We start from the raw sequence: 15,430 nt of genomic DNA, 5'->3' as shown, positions 1-15,430 counted from the left end.
ATATAATATTACCGAATACAGAAAAAAATAATCAGTTTTTAAAGTACTTTCCTCCCATAACATGTCCTCGCCGAAATAAGTGGTAAGTAGGCTGGTTTGTAAGTTGTTATTGATGCCAAAAAGTTCATCACATAATCCTCACATAGAACCCCCTTTCGCTCCATCTACTACACCATATTAAAGTTATTTATTTTATTTCTCTTCTGATACCCATCGTAGATGACACAAATTGTTACATGGCAAAGAAAACCTCCCCTTTAAAGTCGCATTTACCTTCAAGGTAAATTCTTAATGTGTTACTCTGTGTGATGTTCTGGTCTTTTCCATGCTCCCGCAGCTCCCCAAACATGTTTTCCTTTACCCATAGCTACATAAGTCCCCAGAGGATAAAAACGAAGTTAGTTTGTGTCGTTTGTGACGAAATGAGTTTTATTAGGTTGTCTGCAGCCAGGAGAGGATTGTCTATGTATGTGTGTGTGTGTGTGTGTGACGTGCGTTTTGGGCCATGGTGGAGGACATACAAGTTTGTCCAAACTCCCCAATAACATCGACAGAGTTTTTTTTTTTCCTCATATTCCAGGCTATAAGACATGTTATGGTGTTTGTATTTTCGTTATTGTGCTGCTGATGTTTTACGGGTATTAGGGATACATGTACATTATATCCTTGTTAATCCTGTTTTAATACCAACACCAACAACAACCAGCGAACAAACGAAAGAAAAGCCAAAGTGGCAAACACAACTAAATGTTGATTTTATGTTTTGTCAACTGGCAATGTTTCTCTGGCGGGTGATGCTGATGGGGGTGATGCTGCTGCTGTGCATATAAAATGGGAAATTACTTTCTTCACGTCTTTACTTCTAAACTTTTTTTGGGGTCTCTTATTCGGGAATGGAAAGTGAATACTTGTGTTGTGCCATTAAGGGATGTTGCTCGGCACGATTTTCATTTCAAATGTCTGGCTTGAAGATGAAAATCGAATTGTAAAAGAAGTGATACAAATACAAACGTTTTCTATAATGGTTTTTAACACTATGCGAAGGACTTTGCCGTGACACTTGGAATAATGTTTTATTTATTTATTTATTTACTTTTTTTTTGAATATCTAAAGAAAATTGCAAAATGTTGATGAGTTTTTATACCCTACAACACTATGTGTTGGGGGTATTGTAAGTTTGATTGGGCCAAAAATTATGTAACACCTCGAAATATTGATTTTCCATATAGGAAAGTATATATAGATCTTCTTATCTCGCCGAGATGAGTTAATTTGTAATCAAGCTACAGGTCGCAATTATGAACCGATCCTCACGAAATTGAAAATGGATGTGGGGATAAGGTCAGAATAGAACCCTATTTCTTTTGGAGATGACCGCACGAACTGAAACATTTCCTGATTTTGCAGTTGCTCTATAGACCACAATTATGAACCAAACGACGCGGGAGTTTACATGGAGTTAGAGGTTAGACCTGGGCAGAAGTCTACCAATTTAGGCGGCCATCGGACAATATTTAGCGGGTAAAATAGACCCTAACTTTTATGTAAGTAAATAGGAAATTTCCATTAAACCCCGAATATTTTTAACCCCAGCCAAATCACAACTACATTAAAAGGTCACTCCTGACCATTAAAGCGATGTTGTTAGCCAAGAAATCGGATATATAACAAAATAGGAATAATATATATGTAAAAGATAGAGATCTTATTAATTCTGCTCATAAGTCAAGAACCGCTGGGTAGATTTTCACAATTCCCCTGAATTCTGAATGGTCTCTGGCCAGAAAAGGATAAAATCTAAGAAAATCACGGAAAAAACATACCAATAAATGAGTGAATATCTTTTGTTCCATATTTTTTAATTTATGTCATATTTTTTATCGCATGCGATTTTTTCAATGTGACTTAAAATTCTGAATTGAAATTTTTCTGAATTTTTACACTCCTCAATACTACGCTTTGAGGGTATTATATGTATATTGCAATTATCGTCCGATCCTCACGAAATTTTGCATTTGGGGGAAGCGTTAGGGTCAGAATTAAAGCCTAGTGTTTTCTATTGTTTTTCTATAGAGTTTCAAATGGACTAAAAAAATTAAATTTTTCTAATTTGTAGTCGCTAAAAATTGAAAACTAATCGACACGGAATTTCGTATCAGAAGAGAGTTAAGGACATGGAAGATGTCTAGCATTTTGGATGACCATTTCGTGTGAAATTGTTTTGAACACAACACGACGGAGTACGTGAATATTGGCCAAATTCTCCGGGTCTGGGCAGAGCTCCTTGACATTATTTCAAAACGAAACCTTCAAAAATGGATTTGGGTATAAGGAAACTTCGTACATATTGTAGTGTTGTAGGGTATCACATGGTCGGCCCCGCATGACTATAACCTTTGCTTACTTGTTTTTTTAAATAAATGTTCTTTTGTAACCATGTGAATGTGGCCTTTCGTGACAAGAAAGCCTAAAAATAAAATCAGATCTAACATATATAAATCTGAACCGATTTCGACAAAATGAGGCGTAGACTATAGCTGACCGCTATTAATGTGAGCTTTATCTGAACTGATTTTCATCTAATTTAGCAGATTTGCTTCTATATTAGAATCGGTCGAATGTGCCAATCTTAATTACGGTAATGTACAGTGCAAACTTGGCAATTTCCAATATTTCAATAGATTTCCGAATGACTTCTGGGTTTATGAAGGACTATTTAATAAATTTAATACTAATATTATTTTATATATTTCATAAAAAATTCCTAATAACAATCGATTTTTTAACAATTTATCTTAAAAGGTCCTTAAGAAAAGACTGGTGGAATTTTAAGATAACATTTTTCAAGGACCTCACTGAAACCTTTGTTTTTTTAATTAGTTCTTCAAGATCTTTTAGAAAAAATATCATGGATATTTAAATAAGGTATATCACAAGGTATTTCGGTAAAAAATTTATGAATTCTGAGGGAAAATCGTGAACTGTTTAAGAAAATATCTTTCTTGACGAAATTCCTGATATTTTAGAATATATTCTCATTAACCTCCTTACCAGAATCATAGAATTTTTAAAATGTTTATAAATGACATTTTATTAAAATTTTTATTACAATTTTTATTTTTTATAATCATTCAAATCAAATGTATTCTAAGATCCGTTTTTTTAAAATTTATTTTTAATTAATTTCTTTTAAATATAAAAGACCTTATAGGCAATAGGCTTGTGGTTTTAAGAACCAACCTTCAAGAATACCTTCTACAAATATCTTGTAAGTTTTAAAAATGTATTCTTTCTTTCTGATCTTTTCGGACCAAAATCTAGCATTTTTCTTCAAAATTTATTTTACAAATTATATGTGGACAAAAATCGTGGATTTTTAGGAAAAAAGTTCAAGAACCTCCTCACAAGAATCGTGAATTGTTTACGAAAATTTTTTAATTATCGGTAAATTCTGCAATAACCTCCTCGCGAGAATCATGGACTTTTTCCAAGGACTTCTCCCTAAAAATCCTATTTATTTAAAAATATGTTTGTCAGAAACTTCAGACCATTTATGTATTCCTTAAATTCTTGGCTAAGGACTGTTGACTTTTTAATTAATGTTCAAGTACTTGTTTGAATGACTTCTTATTCACGAATTGTTTTTTTTTTTTTCGATTTTTTAAAATAAGTATTTTACCAGGTCTTTTCTGGACAAGTATTTTAGACTAAAAAAAGGCGAACATTTGTTAAGACAAATTTTTAAGGTCCTCCTAATCAAAAATGACCTAAGTCTGACACAAATGTTACAAGGTAATAATTTTTGAAAAATGACGAAATATACGAAAGGTGCCATATATAGGTACTTGATGGAGTGGACAAATATTGTCAATTTTCGTATATGACCCAACGCTGAAAAAAATATTGGTATTTACAAGGTTTGCACAAAATCGAATGATACTTTCTCTTTCTATTATTTATATACCCTCAGCCATATGGCTATAGAGGGTATATACCATTTGAAACGGCCAAAACGGGTCTCATCGAAATAACGGTTTTAGACTTAGGTCTCTTTGGACCAAATCTATTTCAGGACATTTGGAGTCGATCAGCTAGATCTGGCATTTTGAGTACTAAACAAGAAAAAAACAGGTAATACCCTCTGCCTTTTGAAAGGATTTTGAGAAATTAAAAAAAAAACAGTAAAGAAAGTCCTTAAGTCGTGCCAGGCCGACTTTATGATACCCCACACCACTTTGCTAATTTAGTAGATCTCCACATAACAAATAAAAGATGTTATGGGAGAATTCGATACATACATGATTATAATTTAAAGTTCAAAGGACTAAATATAAATATATTACGGCTCTTAGTAAAAAATACAACAAATCGGATGAACAATATATATGGGAGCTATAGCTATATCTGAACCGATCTTCACCAAATTTGGCATACTAGCTTCTAGACGAAGAATTCGGTCGTATGTACCAAATTCCATCCCATTTGGGCAAATATTAAACTTTTGGTGCACAAAAAAAAGTAAATCGGACTTTATATATGGGAGCTCTATCCAAATCTGAACCGATCTCGATAAAATTTAGCAATGGTATTTCTCAGCTGTATTTGATATATTTCCCCAAATATTGTTGTTACAGAGTGTATATTACACCTGCGGAGGACAAAACTAAAAAATCGGATGAACAATATATATGGGAGCTATAGCTATATCTGAACCGATTTCGATGAAATTTGCCATGCTTATTTTCAGGCCTAATTTGGATGTATATGCAAAATTCCATACAATTCAGGCTGATATTACACGTTCGGTGCACAATAAAAGGCAAATCGGACGAAGATATTTATGGGAGCTATATCTAAATTTTGACCGACTATATCCAATTTCAATAGGGTTCGTCCTTGGGCCAATGCGACCTGTACTTTGTTTACAAATATACATGGGCAGACGGACGGACGGACGGACGGACGGACATGCATAAATCGACTCAGATCATCAAAAGGAACTATGGGTCTATCTCGTTTCCTTTTGCCTGTTACAAACAAATGCACAAAGACATAATACCCTAACCACCTTGTGGTGTAGGGTATAAAAATCCGTCGAAAAACACCGCTTACATAAGAACCGGTATATGGGAGCTATGCGAAGACGTCCATAAGTACTTTTCTGACATAGACTGTAGTACCCATTACGAATATTAAATACAAAATTTGAACCAATTCTGATAAAAAAGAAATGTAGAATATTGGGAGGCACCGTTATATGAGGTCTATACGAAGACGTGGACCTACATAGACACCACACCTACCGTGGACCTACATGACCTATTTACGAGCTTAACCTGCCTACTCGCAAAATACACATGTGTTCAAAATGTTAGCCTTCTATCTCAAATCGTTCGAAAGACAACAGACAGGCTTACTGACAGACGGACCTCTCTAAATCGACTTAGACTTGGTTTTGGGCAATTAATTGATGCTTCAATGTAATTGTATTGATGCCATAATGTAAGGTGGGCAAATATGACCCATTTTTAATGAAAAACTCATAAATCTCATATGAAATACTGGGATCCATTCGGCCTTAATTACTGTTACTTATAAAACTTTTATCAAGGAACCTAAAAATCCATGGAAAATTTGTTACATGCGTTTTTAGCTACCTTGATCCAGCTTTTTGTATCTCTCCCTATAATGTTGACATTTTCATTAAATATTAAAATTCTCTTCTTACCATATAAACTAAAGGTCCAGCATTTAATTTCCTGTGTTTTATCCAACACTGCGTTGAGGCGAACGCTGGTGACTGAGACAACAATGCAAACATTGCGAGTAATCTTGTTTGTTATAATTAGTAATGCAAATATTTTCAAACATGTTGGAAAGTTGTCCCCCACCTCCCCTCTTCTTTGCAGAAGCTTTCTTTGCTCTTCTATCATCCGTCAGCAAACCATTCTGAATTCTTGGCAAGGATCTGCCACGCTCACGTTTTTCTATTTGTTTAACGGTAGCATTGAAACAAACTCATTGCTGATGTAGACAGACAACTGAAATGAGACATTCCTGCCAGTCAGTCTGTCAGTCAGTCAGTTGGACAGACAGACATACAGTCTGTTGTCATCGTCATTGTTCGTTGATTTATTCATTGTGTCACCGTTGACTTATTTGTTTGCATTGTTTATTTTCTCTCCCGTTTTTTCTTAGGTTTTGGTTAAAGCTGCAACTGTCACTATGACAATTCCATTGTGTGTGCGCACCCACCTCTTCGATGTCACAGAACATGGTGTGGTGTTTGTTTGTTGCTTTATCCTGTTTGTAGTTGCTGTTTGTATATCCGCCTGCCTGCCTGCCTGTGTAAACCTAATATATCCCCCGTTTTAATACCAATCACACGGAAGGAGATGAACACGAGGAAAGGACACACAGCATCAAAAGAACAAATAAATGAACGAATGAAAGTAACTTCAACGAAGTTAAAGCTTTTAAAACTAACCTTTTAGGTTGTCTAGCTACCGTTGATTTAATAAAATATTTATGGCTAAATGTTGAAATGGATTAGTACTTTTAATTTATGGTGTGAGAGAGAAAATAGTACAGGGAAATATGTTCCGGAATTAAAAGTTTTTAGTCTTGGTAAAAAATGTAAAATCTACCTGATCAAATGTGACAAGTTAAAAGGGCGCTAAGATCGGCCAGGGCCAGCTGTTAATACCCTCTACCATTTTGAAGAATATCTAATATCTAAAAAAATACCGCTTTAATGAAAACCGTTAAATGGAGGCTATATGAAGTCCTGGTCCTGCCTAAGTAATTTTTTGTCATAGGCTGTAGTGCCGATTCAGAACTTCAAATACGAAATTTAAATAAAGTCACTAATTGTATCAAAATTTCGAAAAAAGGAGGAACGCTATACGAAAACGTGGACCGAAAGGACTCATTTACGAACTTCGTTTCGTATCATCCCGAAAACTTTACCGATACCTTGAAGGTACTTCAATTTGCAGGTACAGTTATACAGGGGACTATGCGCAATGAGGAATAAGTACACTGTGCAACAGTCACTATGGGTATTAGGAAATTCTAAGTGGATAATATTCGGTTAGTAGATCAAAATCGCAGACCAAACTAGTTTAGTGCCCATTATACAGGGTGAGATAAAAAACTGCAACAAAGTCAAACGTCATAATTTTTACATTTTTTTTAATTTTATTGAATGTCGGAAATAGCATCAAATTTTAGAATAAGTTTAGATTTGTTCGAATTGGTCACCTTTGGCACGAATTATGGCCTTCAAACGGCCAATGAAACCGTCACACCCTGCCCGAATGTTGCTCTGCGGGATTTTAGCCCATTCCCGGCAAAGTGTTTGCTTGGAGGGATCGAAACTTTGGTGTTTTTTAGTGCCAACCTTGCTTTTCAAAATACTCCGAGACACAATATTCCAACGGATTGGTATCCGGAAATTTTGGTGGCCATTGTGCACTGGAAATGAAGCGAGGAACCTGATTTTGTAACCATTCTTGGGTGGCGCGTGCTGAGTGCCATGGTGCTGAGTCCTGTTGGAATGTCCATGGTCTGCGGCCAAAATGTTTTCGTGCCCAACGCTTTAATACACCTTCCAGAATATTTTCGCGATAATATTCGGCATTTATTCTGATGCCACTGTCGATTAATACGAGCGGAGAGCAACCATCGGCTGTTATGGGCGGCCCACACCATCACCATGGCCTACCGAAGATGCACATTTTCCGCTGACCTCTTTTGCAAGTTAACAAGATCACTTTGTTTGCTTACAAACTGCTGGACATCGGAGAAAACCAAATTCGGCAGCTCACCAATTTCGACAAAGCAACTCCTTAGCTCTTTTGACTGTCTTTTCTTTCTGTTGCGGTCTAAGTTCTTGCTTTTTCTGGAATTTCAAAGGCGTTATCCCGAGCTCATTTTTCAATATTTGCCGAATGGAATATTGCGATATGTTCAGCTCACTAGCCATTTTTCGGCCACTGGTGTTGCTGTTTTCTTCCGTTCACTTCCTTGCCATCTAGCTACGCTACCAGTATCACGGTAACGAGCGATGGTACGAGACACGAAAGATTTATTCACATTCAAATGCTGTATTGGAGCTCTAACGATAGCCACTTGTGGTTTTCCAGCCAAATATAAAGAAGTCACGCTTTAATTCCATCACGAATAACTTTTTTTCTGGAAAATTCTCACCAAAATGCTTTTGTATGCCAACAGTCGTCCAACAAATTTAAATTTTATTACATTTCGAAGTTTTTAGTAATAGTAAATTTTGAAAGTTCGTGGGAAAGGTAGCATGACGAATATACCATAGAACCTATTTTCAAGTTTGATGCAAATCGGATACTCCTTTCGCATTCGTTAAGTAAATGTAGAAACTATCAATTTTGGGACACAATTTTTTATTGCCGATAACTTAAATATTTATACGATTCGAAATATCGGTAAATATTTTTTTATGGTGTTGGCACTCATACACCCAAAACTATTTTGTCTTTTTATTTTCGGAAGCTGTCTTTTATTCTTTTTTTATACCCTCCACCATAGTATAGAGGGTATATTAAGTTTGTCATTCCGTTTGTAACACCTCGAAATATACATTTTAGACCCCACAAAGTATATATATTCTTGATCAGCATAAAATTCTATGTCGATTTATTTAAGTCCGTCCGTCTATCCCTCTGTGGAAATCACTCTAGCTTCGGAACGAAATGAAGTAGGTTGATAAAATTTTACTCAAATGTGTATTATGTCTGCAAAACTTTTGGTGTTAAAAATGGGCCATGTAGGTCCACGTCTTCGTATAGCCCCTATAAAACGGTCCCTCCCGATATGCGGCATTTTGATGATTTTAGCGGCATTTTTTCAAATTTTGTATTTGAAGTTAGTAATGGATACTACAGCTTATGACAGAAAATTGTCTGTGCAGGTCCACGTTTTATAACCCCAATGGTACCTCCCTATATTCGGTATTTTGATGATTTTAGCTACATTATAAAGACATTTTTTTCAAGTTTCGCATTTAAATTTTGTGATAGCTTGTGACAAAAGTTGCCTACGCCCACGTCCACGTCGTCGTATAGACCCTAATATACGGCTACATTCGGTATCTTTAAGACTTTAACAGGATTTTTTTTTGTGACATTTTTTTTTTGTACCAAATGGTGGAGGATATTTGCAGGCCCGGCCGAACATACAGCTTTTTTACTTGTTTAATTTCCTGTAGGAAGTTACGATAATTTTTCGAAAACTATTACCGGTTGATAGGAAAAGTAATTTGTTTAAAGCTTGGTCAAATAACTTACTGTAACGTTTTTACCAAATAAACATTTATATTTTCCTCGGGTACCATAGTTTAGTCAGATTCCAACTTTATTGGACTAGAAATCTTTTCACAGGTATTTTAGCAGAAACATTTTCCATTCCCAGGCTTTGGCCCCGAAAAATGTTAATACCTTCTCCTTAACTGGTTATTTTAATCTACTCATAAGACTAAAAATTTCAATACTTACGTCAGGAAATCCATATTCGTCTACGGACTCTGCAGTGGAAAGCCATCGTTTGGGCAAGGAAAGTATTGAATCCTTCCAGCCTGTAAGACAGATAAATAAAATGTAATAAATTTATTAATTTAACACTTGTGGGTATTGTTTATTATATTGAGTAAAATATATCCCCCTTTCCCAAATTAGTAATGGCTTTATTACCCAGTTCATGGTTGTCATCCTTCATGACCCTCCAAAAAAAAGAAAGATTTATTTCTTGTGTATGGCTCGGATGACAGATTTACGGTAACTGCTTTGGTGATTTTGATTAAATGTAACATTGGATCCCCACCAAGAATTGGTGGTATTGGTGGCCCAAAACTAGTGGCCACAATTACAAAAGCGACACACGACAGGTGCAGGATTAAGGGCTTATGGCTTACGACTTGTGGCGATGGGTGAGCGTGTGTGTGAGTGTGTGTGTGTGTTTGGCGTTGAATTAATGATTTTCCCTTTTAATTAATGCCATTTATCTTTTTTTCTTCTCCTTTGAGAATGTATTGGTCATGACTAAATGTGGCTGAGAATTGATAGAAATGTTCATGCTCATGTTTGGTAGTCTTTGTTGACAAGGCCAATCATTTGAACATGCCTGTGAACGAATTATCCTTGTTCGAAGGGATAAAATATATTTTTTTGTGTTTGAATCTGTAATGTAATACCAATACATGTACACACAAACACACACGTCCCAAATGACAATAGTCTGTCGAGAAACTAATTAATCGATTGGCTTAGTTGGGGAAAGCAAATCTTTGAAGGTAGATCGAATGAATTTCCAATTGAATGCCAAACGAATTGAATATAGTCGAAGGGAATTTGTTTAAGACTTTAATGAAGAAATTTTTAAAATGAAGTGAATTGAGTGAGAGACAAAAAAAAATTAAATTAAACATTGGAATGTATTAATAAGATTTGGCATCTTCGAAAAAAAAATTTTTTGATGAACCAAATTTTAAAATTTCTTCATCGATCTCAAGCTGTCAGAAAGAGGATTCAATCCCAAGCAACACGGGACATACAGACGCAATTTCGATGAGTTACACATCGATGGTATCCAATAGTCCCGTAACCATTAGCGAAAAAGTTGAATTTTTGTAGCTTAGTGTTATTATCTGAATTATCATGGTGTGCCCGACTAGTGCCCTCCACCATAGTATGGAGTGTATATTAAGTTTGTCATTCCGTTTGTAACACAACGAAAAAAATTAGAGCCTACACACTATATATATTCTTGATCAGCATAAAATTCCAGCTGAGTTTAGCGATGTCCGACTGTCCGACTGTCTGTCTGTATGTCCGTCCGTCTGTGGAAATCATTCTAGCTTCTGAACGAATTGAAGTAGATTAATAAAATTTTACTTAAATGTGTCTTTGGTCTTCAGAATTTTTGGTATTGAAATGGGCTATATGGGTCCACGGCTTCGCATAGTTCCCATATTTCGGTACCTCCCTATATTCGGTATTTTGATAATTTTAGGTACATTATTTACAGGAGTTGTTTAAAATTTCGTATTTGAAGTTCCTTATGAATACTAGAACCTGTGACAGAAAATTGCCTATGTAGGTCCACGTCTTCGTATAGTCCCCCTATATCGGTACATCCCTATATTCGTATTTTAATGATTTTAGCTACATAATTCGCCGGAATTGTTTCAAATTTCGAATTTGAAGTTCGGAATCGGTACTACAGCCTATAATAAAAAATTACTTATAATTACTCAAATGTGTCTTTGGTTTTCAGGACTTTTGGTATTGAAAATGGGCTATATAGGTCCACGTTTAGATATAGCCCCCTATATCAGAACCTTCCTATATTCGGGATTTTGATGATTTACATTATTCTCCGGAATTGTTTGAAATTTCATATTCACACTTCGTAATGGGTATTAGATCATAAGACAGAAAATTGTCTACAGATCCACGTCTTAGCATAGCCCATCTATATTGGTACCTCCCCATATTCGGTATTTTGAGGATTTAAGCTACATTATCCACCGGAATGGTTTTAAATTTCGTATTTGCACTTCGTAATGGGTACTACAGACTGTGACATAAAATTGTCTATGCAGGTTCACATCTTCGCATAGTCCTCTATATCGGCACCTCTCGATATTCGGTATTTTGATGATTTAAGCGGCGTTATTAGTTGAAATTGTTTCAAATTTGGTATTTGAAGTTCGTAATAGGTACTACAGCCTATAACAGAAAATTGTCTGTGCAGGTTCACGTCTTCGTATAGCCCTCATATAACGGTAACTCCCGATATTCGGTATTTTCATGGTTTTAGCGGCATTATTCCCCGAAATTGTTTCAAATTTCATATTTAAAGTTCGTAATGGGTTCTACAGCCTATGTCAAAAAATTGCGTATGCAGTTCCGTATCTTCGTATAGCCCTCATACAGAGGTACCTTCTGATATTTGGTATTTTGATGATTTTTAGCTGCGTTATTCACCGGAGTTGTTTCAAATTCCGTATTTGATGTTCGGAATCGGTACTACAACTTTGACAAAAATTACTTATGAGGGGGAATGTCTTCGTATAGCCCCCATATAAGGGGTTTCATTTGAGAGGTATTTTCTACGGAACTTTTTTGAAATGTTTGAAATTTCTTAAAATGGTGGAGGGTTTTAAAAGTTCGTCCCAGCCGAACTTATCATTTTTTAACTTGTTTTTTGGAAAAATCCTATAAAAAATTAATGAATATTTTCCTAAAAAGTTCAAAGTACTATCACACTATGTCGAAGCATATACACAATCATATTCATTGAGAGGAAGGATAAAACGAATTATCTTTGAAATCGGAAATGAGCTTGCCATTCACGAAATAAGCTATAATTTATAAAGAACATGTTATATGACATGCCGGTGTTAAAATAAGAGGGTGGCATGCTCTTTCGTAAATAGTTATTGGCTTCAAAATACACTCATAGGTAATAAATTAAAAAAATATATTTTGAAGTAATTTTAAATTTCAAATATTACATTTTTAATGTGTCCTCTTTCTTCTTATCAAATGAAAAATTGACTCAAATATAATTCCAATAAAAATCCAATTATTTCCATCAAACAACTACATGTATGCCGCGCATAACTAAAATCGATTGACAGGGCAGAATAAAATGGATAAAATCTAATATAACAAATCTAATGAACACACCGTAATGTGAACCATTGGAAAACTCTCATCTTACATTCAATTCGATGAAAAGCTCCAATTACATTTAGTTACATTTAGGATACTTCCTTCCTTGTCCCTGTCTTTATCAATTTTACACTCAATTTCCTTGGATACAAAGAAAACAAAACCGTCGTTGGGTCGATTTTTTTTGTATTTTTTTTTTGGTGATTGTGCAGACCTTGTCAAATGACCCCATCCCACCTTTGTAACTTAATTCCATGGATGGAAAATGCCATGTTTTTTAATGAATTTCTTGAAAATAGATAAAATTCACATTTATAGTTTCCATTGAATTGCCCGGCCCAACATCTGGCCTTTGTATGATTTCAAGTGGAAAACGGAAAACGGTGTCTGTTTCATTTCGTTTCATACATTTCGCCGACTGTGTAACTGTGGATGTGTGCACAGGCCGCCAGGAAGGAAGGAAGGATGAAAATCAGACTTGCTAAATGGCTAAAATAAATGTATGTGTGGGTTGGGAGGGGGTTTCCTTCCAAAGACAGAATTACTTTCCTGCTTCCCGTTGATTTCAAATTTAATAGCTGGCAGTATTTTGTGCTGTTGTTATATAACATAAGTAATATTGAAAAAAAGTTAAAGATTACAGCTTTGAAAAATGCATTAAAAAAGTTCCGAATAATAGCTTTGAGATACATTAATCATATATTTAAAATATTCAGGATTAAAACTTTGAAAAATATTTAAAAAGACGTAAGCTTCGAGATTTTTTTTTTTAATCCACGATCAAAATTTTTAGAATTTTTTAAATAAATTCGCAATTATAGAAATTTTATACTGATTTAAATAAATATATTTCAAAAAATCCACGAATAAAATTTTGTGATTTATTTTTTAAAAGTCCACGTTTATAGAGCGTTGGGAATTTTTTTTCAATGCCAATATTTTTTAAAAAAAATATATTTTTTATATACCAAATTTATTCAAATTTATTTTTTTATATATCAAAAGCTTTGGGATTTTTTATTTCATTATTTTTTGTTTTTTAATTGATAACAAAAACTTTGAGAAATATGAAATAATCGACGATTTTAGAGCTTTGAAAAGTATTAAAAAAAATCTAGGATTATAACTTCAAAAACATTAACACAAACAGGCTATAGTTTTGTGTATGCGTCGGCATACTCTCAAATAATATAAGTAATTTTGCCTTGAGGTTTTATACCCTACACCACACTGTGGTCAGGGTATTATGTCTTTGTGCATTTTTTTGTAACATGGAGAACGAAACTAGAAGAAAGAAGTTAGACCCATAGATCCTTTAGATGATCTGCATAGTCATGTCATATCAGTCCATATATTTTTGATCGAAACCCGGGTCGCAGTGCCCGGAAAATGGATCGAGCGCTGAACATATCGCAATATTCGATTCGGCAAATATTGAAAAATGAGCTCGGGGTAAAGCCATTGAAATTCCAAAAAGTGCAAGAACTTGCACCGCAACAAAAAGAAAATAGACTCAAAAGAGCTAAAGAGTTTTTTCGCTTAGCCGAAAGTGGTGAACTGCCGAATTGGGTTTTCTCCGATGAGAAAACGTCGTTGCCCAGCAGTTTGTAAAGAAACCAAATGATCGTGTTTACTTGCCAAAGAGGTCAGCTCAAAATGTGCGCCTTCGGTTGGCCACCAGAACTCAAGCGCAGGCCATGGCTGAATGGTGTAATAAAGCCTTGGGCACGAAAACATTTTGGCTGCAGTCCTTGGTCATTCCAACAGGTCTCAGCACCATCGCACTCAGCACGCCGCACCCAAAAATGGTTACAAAATGAGGTTCCTCGCTTCATTTCCAGCGTACAATGACCACCAAAATCTCCGGATACCAATCCGTTGGACTATTGTGTCTGGAGTATTTTGGAAAGCAATGTTGGCACTAAAAAACGCCGGGAATGGGCCAAAATTCCGCAGAGCAAAATTCGGGCAGAGTGTGACGGTTTCATTGGCCGTTTGAAGGCCATTATTCGTGCCAAAGGTGACCAATTCGAACAAATCTAAATTTATTCTAAAATTTGATGCTATTTCCGACATTTTTTGCCTTCATTCTTTTATCTCATGTATGTATAGAGTTGGTAAAAGTAAAAAATAATTTTTCATTTTATGAGACTTTATGAGAAAATGTTGACCCCTTGTGGGGTAAATATCAGAAGGAGTGGGTCAATAAATCCTGACTGAAGAACTAACTGATTTTTTTTAAATATAAAAAAAACTTATAAATTTATCGAAATAGCGTATCAAATGTATATAAGTCTGTAATCAATCTTATCGCTATATTTTTATACACTACACCACATAGTGGTAAGGGTATTATGTCTTTGTGCATTTGTTTGTAACATGGAGAAGGAAGCGAGATAGACCCATAGTTACTTTTGAGGATCTCCATAGAATCTCTTTCTGAGTTGATTTATGCATGTCAGTCCGTCTGTCCGTCCGTCTGTCCATGTATTCTTGTGAACAAAACGCAGGTCGCATTTATTATCCGATTGAGATGAAATTTCGGACATATCATTTATTTGACCCAAGGACGAACCCTATAGCAATTGGAGATAATTCGTCAAAATTTAGATATAGCTCCCATATTTATATTCGTCCGATTTGCATTTTATTGTGCACCAAACGTGTAATATAAGCCCAAATAGTATGGAATTTTGCACATACAACCAAATTAGGCCTG

At 35.1% G+C, this 15,430-nt stretch overlaps 1 protein-coding gene across 2 annotated transcripts in view; it reads right to left on the bottom strand.

The window, feature by feature from the left end:
- Positions 1-15,430, bottom strand: part of LOC101889931 (choline O-acetyltransferase) — a 180,568-nt gene that overhangs the window by 64,471 nt on the left and 100,667 nt on the right. For both annotated transcript variants that reach the window (XM_020037437.2, XM_059121020.1), the window contains exon 2: positions 9,532-9,611. The gene's annotated coding sequence lies outside the window, so the exon portion shown is untranslated. The remainder of the gene's footprint in view (positions 1-9,531; positions 9,612-15,430) is intronic.

Source organism: Musca domestica, unplaced genomic scaffold (genome assembly GCF_030504385.1).
Source record: "Musca domestica strain aabys unplaced genomic scaffold, Musca_domestica.polishedcontigs.V.1.1 1, whole genome shotgun sequence".
Taxonomy (NCBI): Eukaryota; Metazoa; Arthropoda; class Insecta; order Diptera; family Muscidae; genus Musca; species Musca domestica.
Note: the sequence above shows the minus strand (reverse complement) of the source record. Positions and strands in the feature narration are given on the sequence as shown.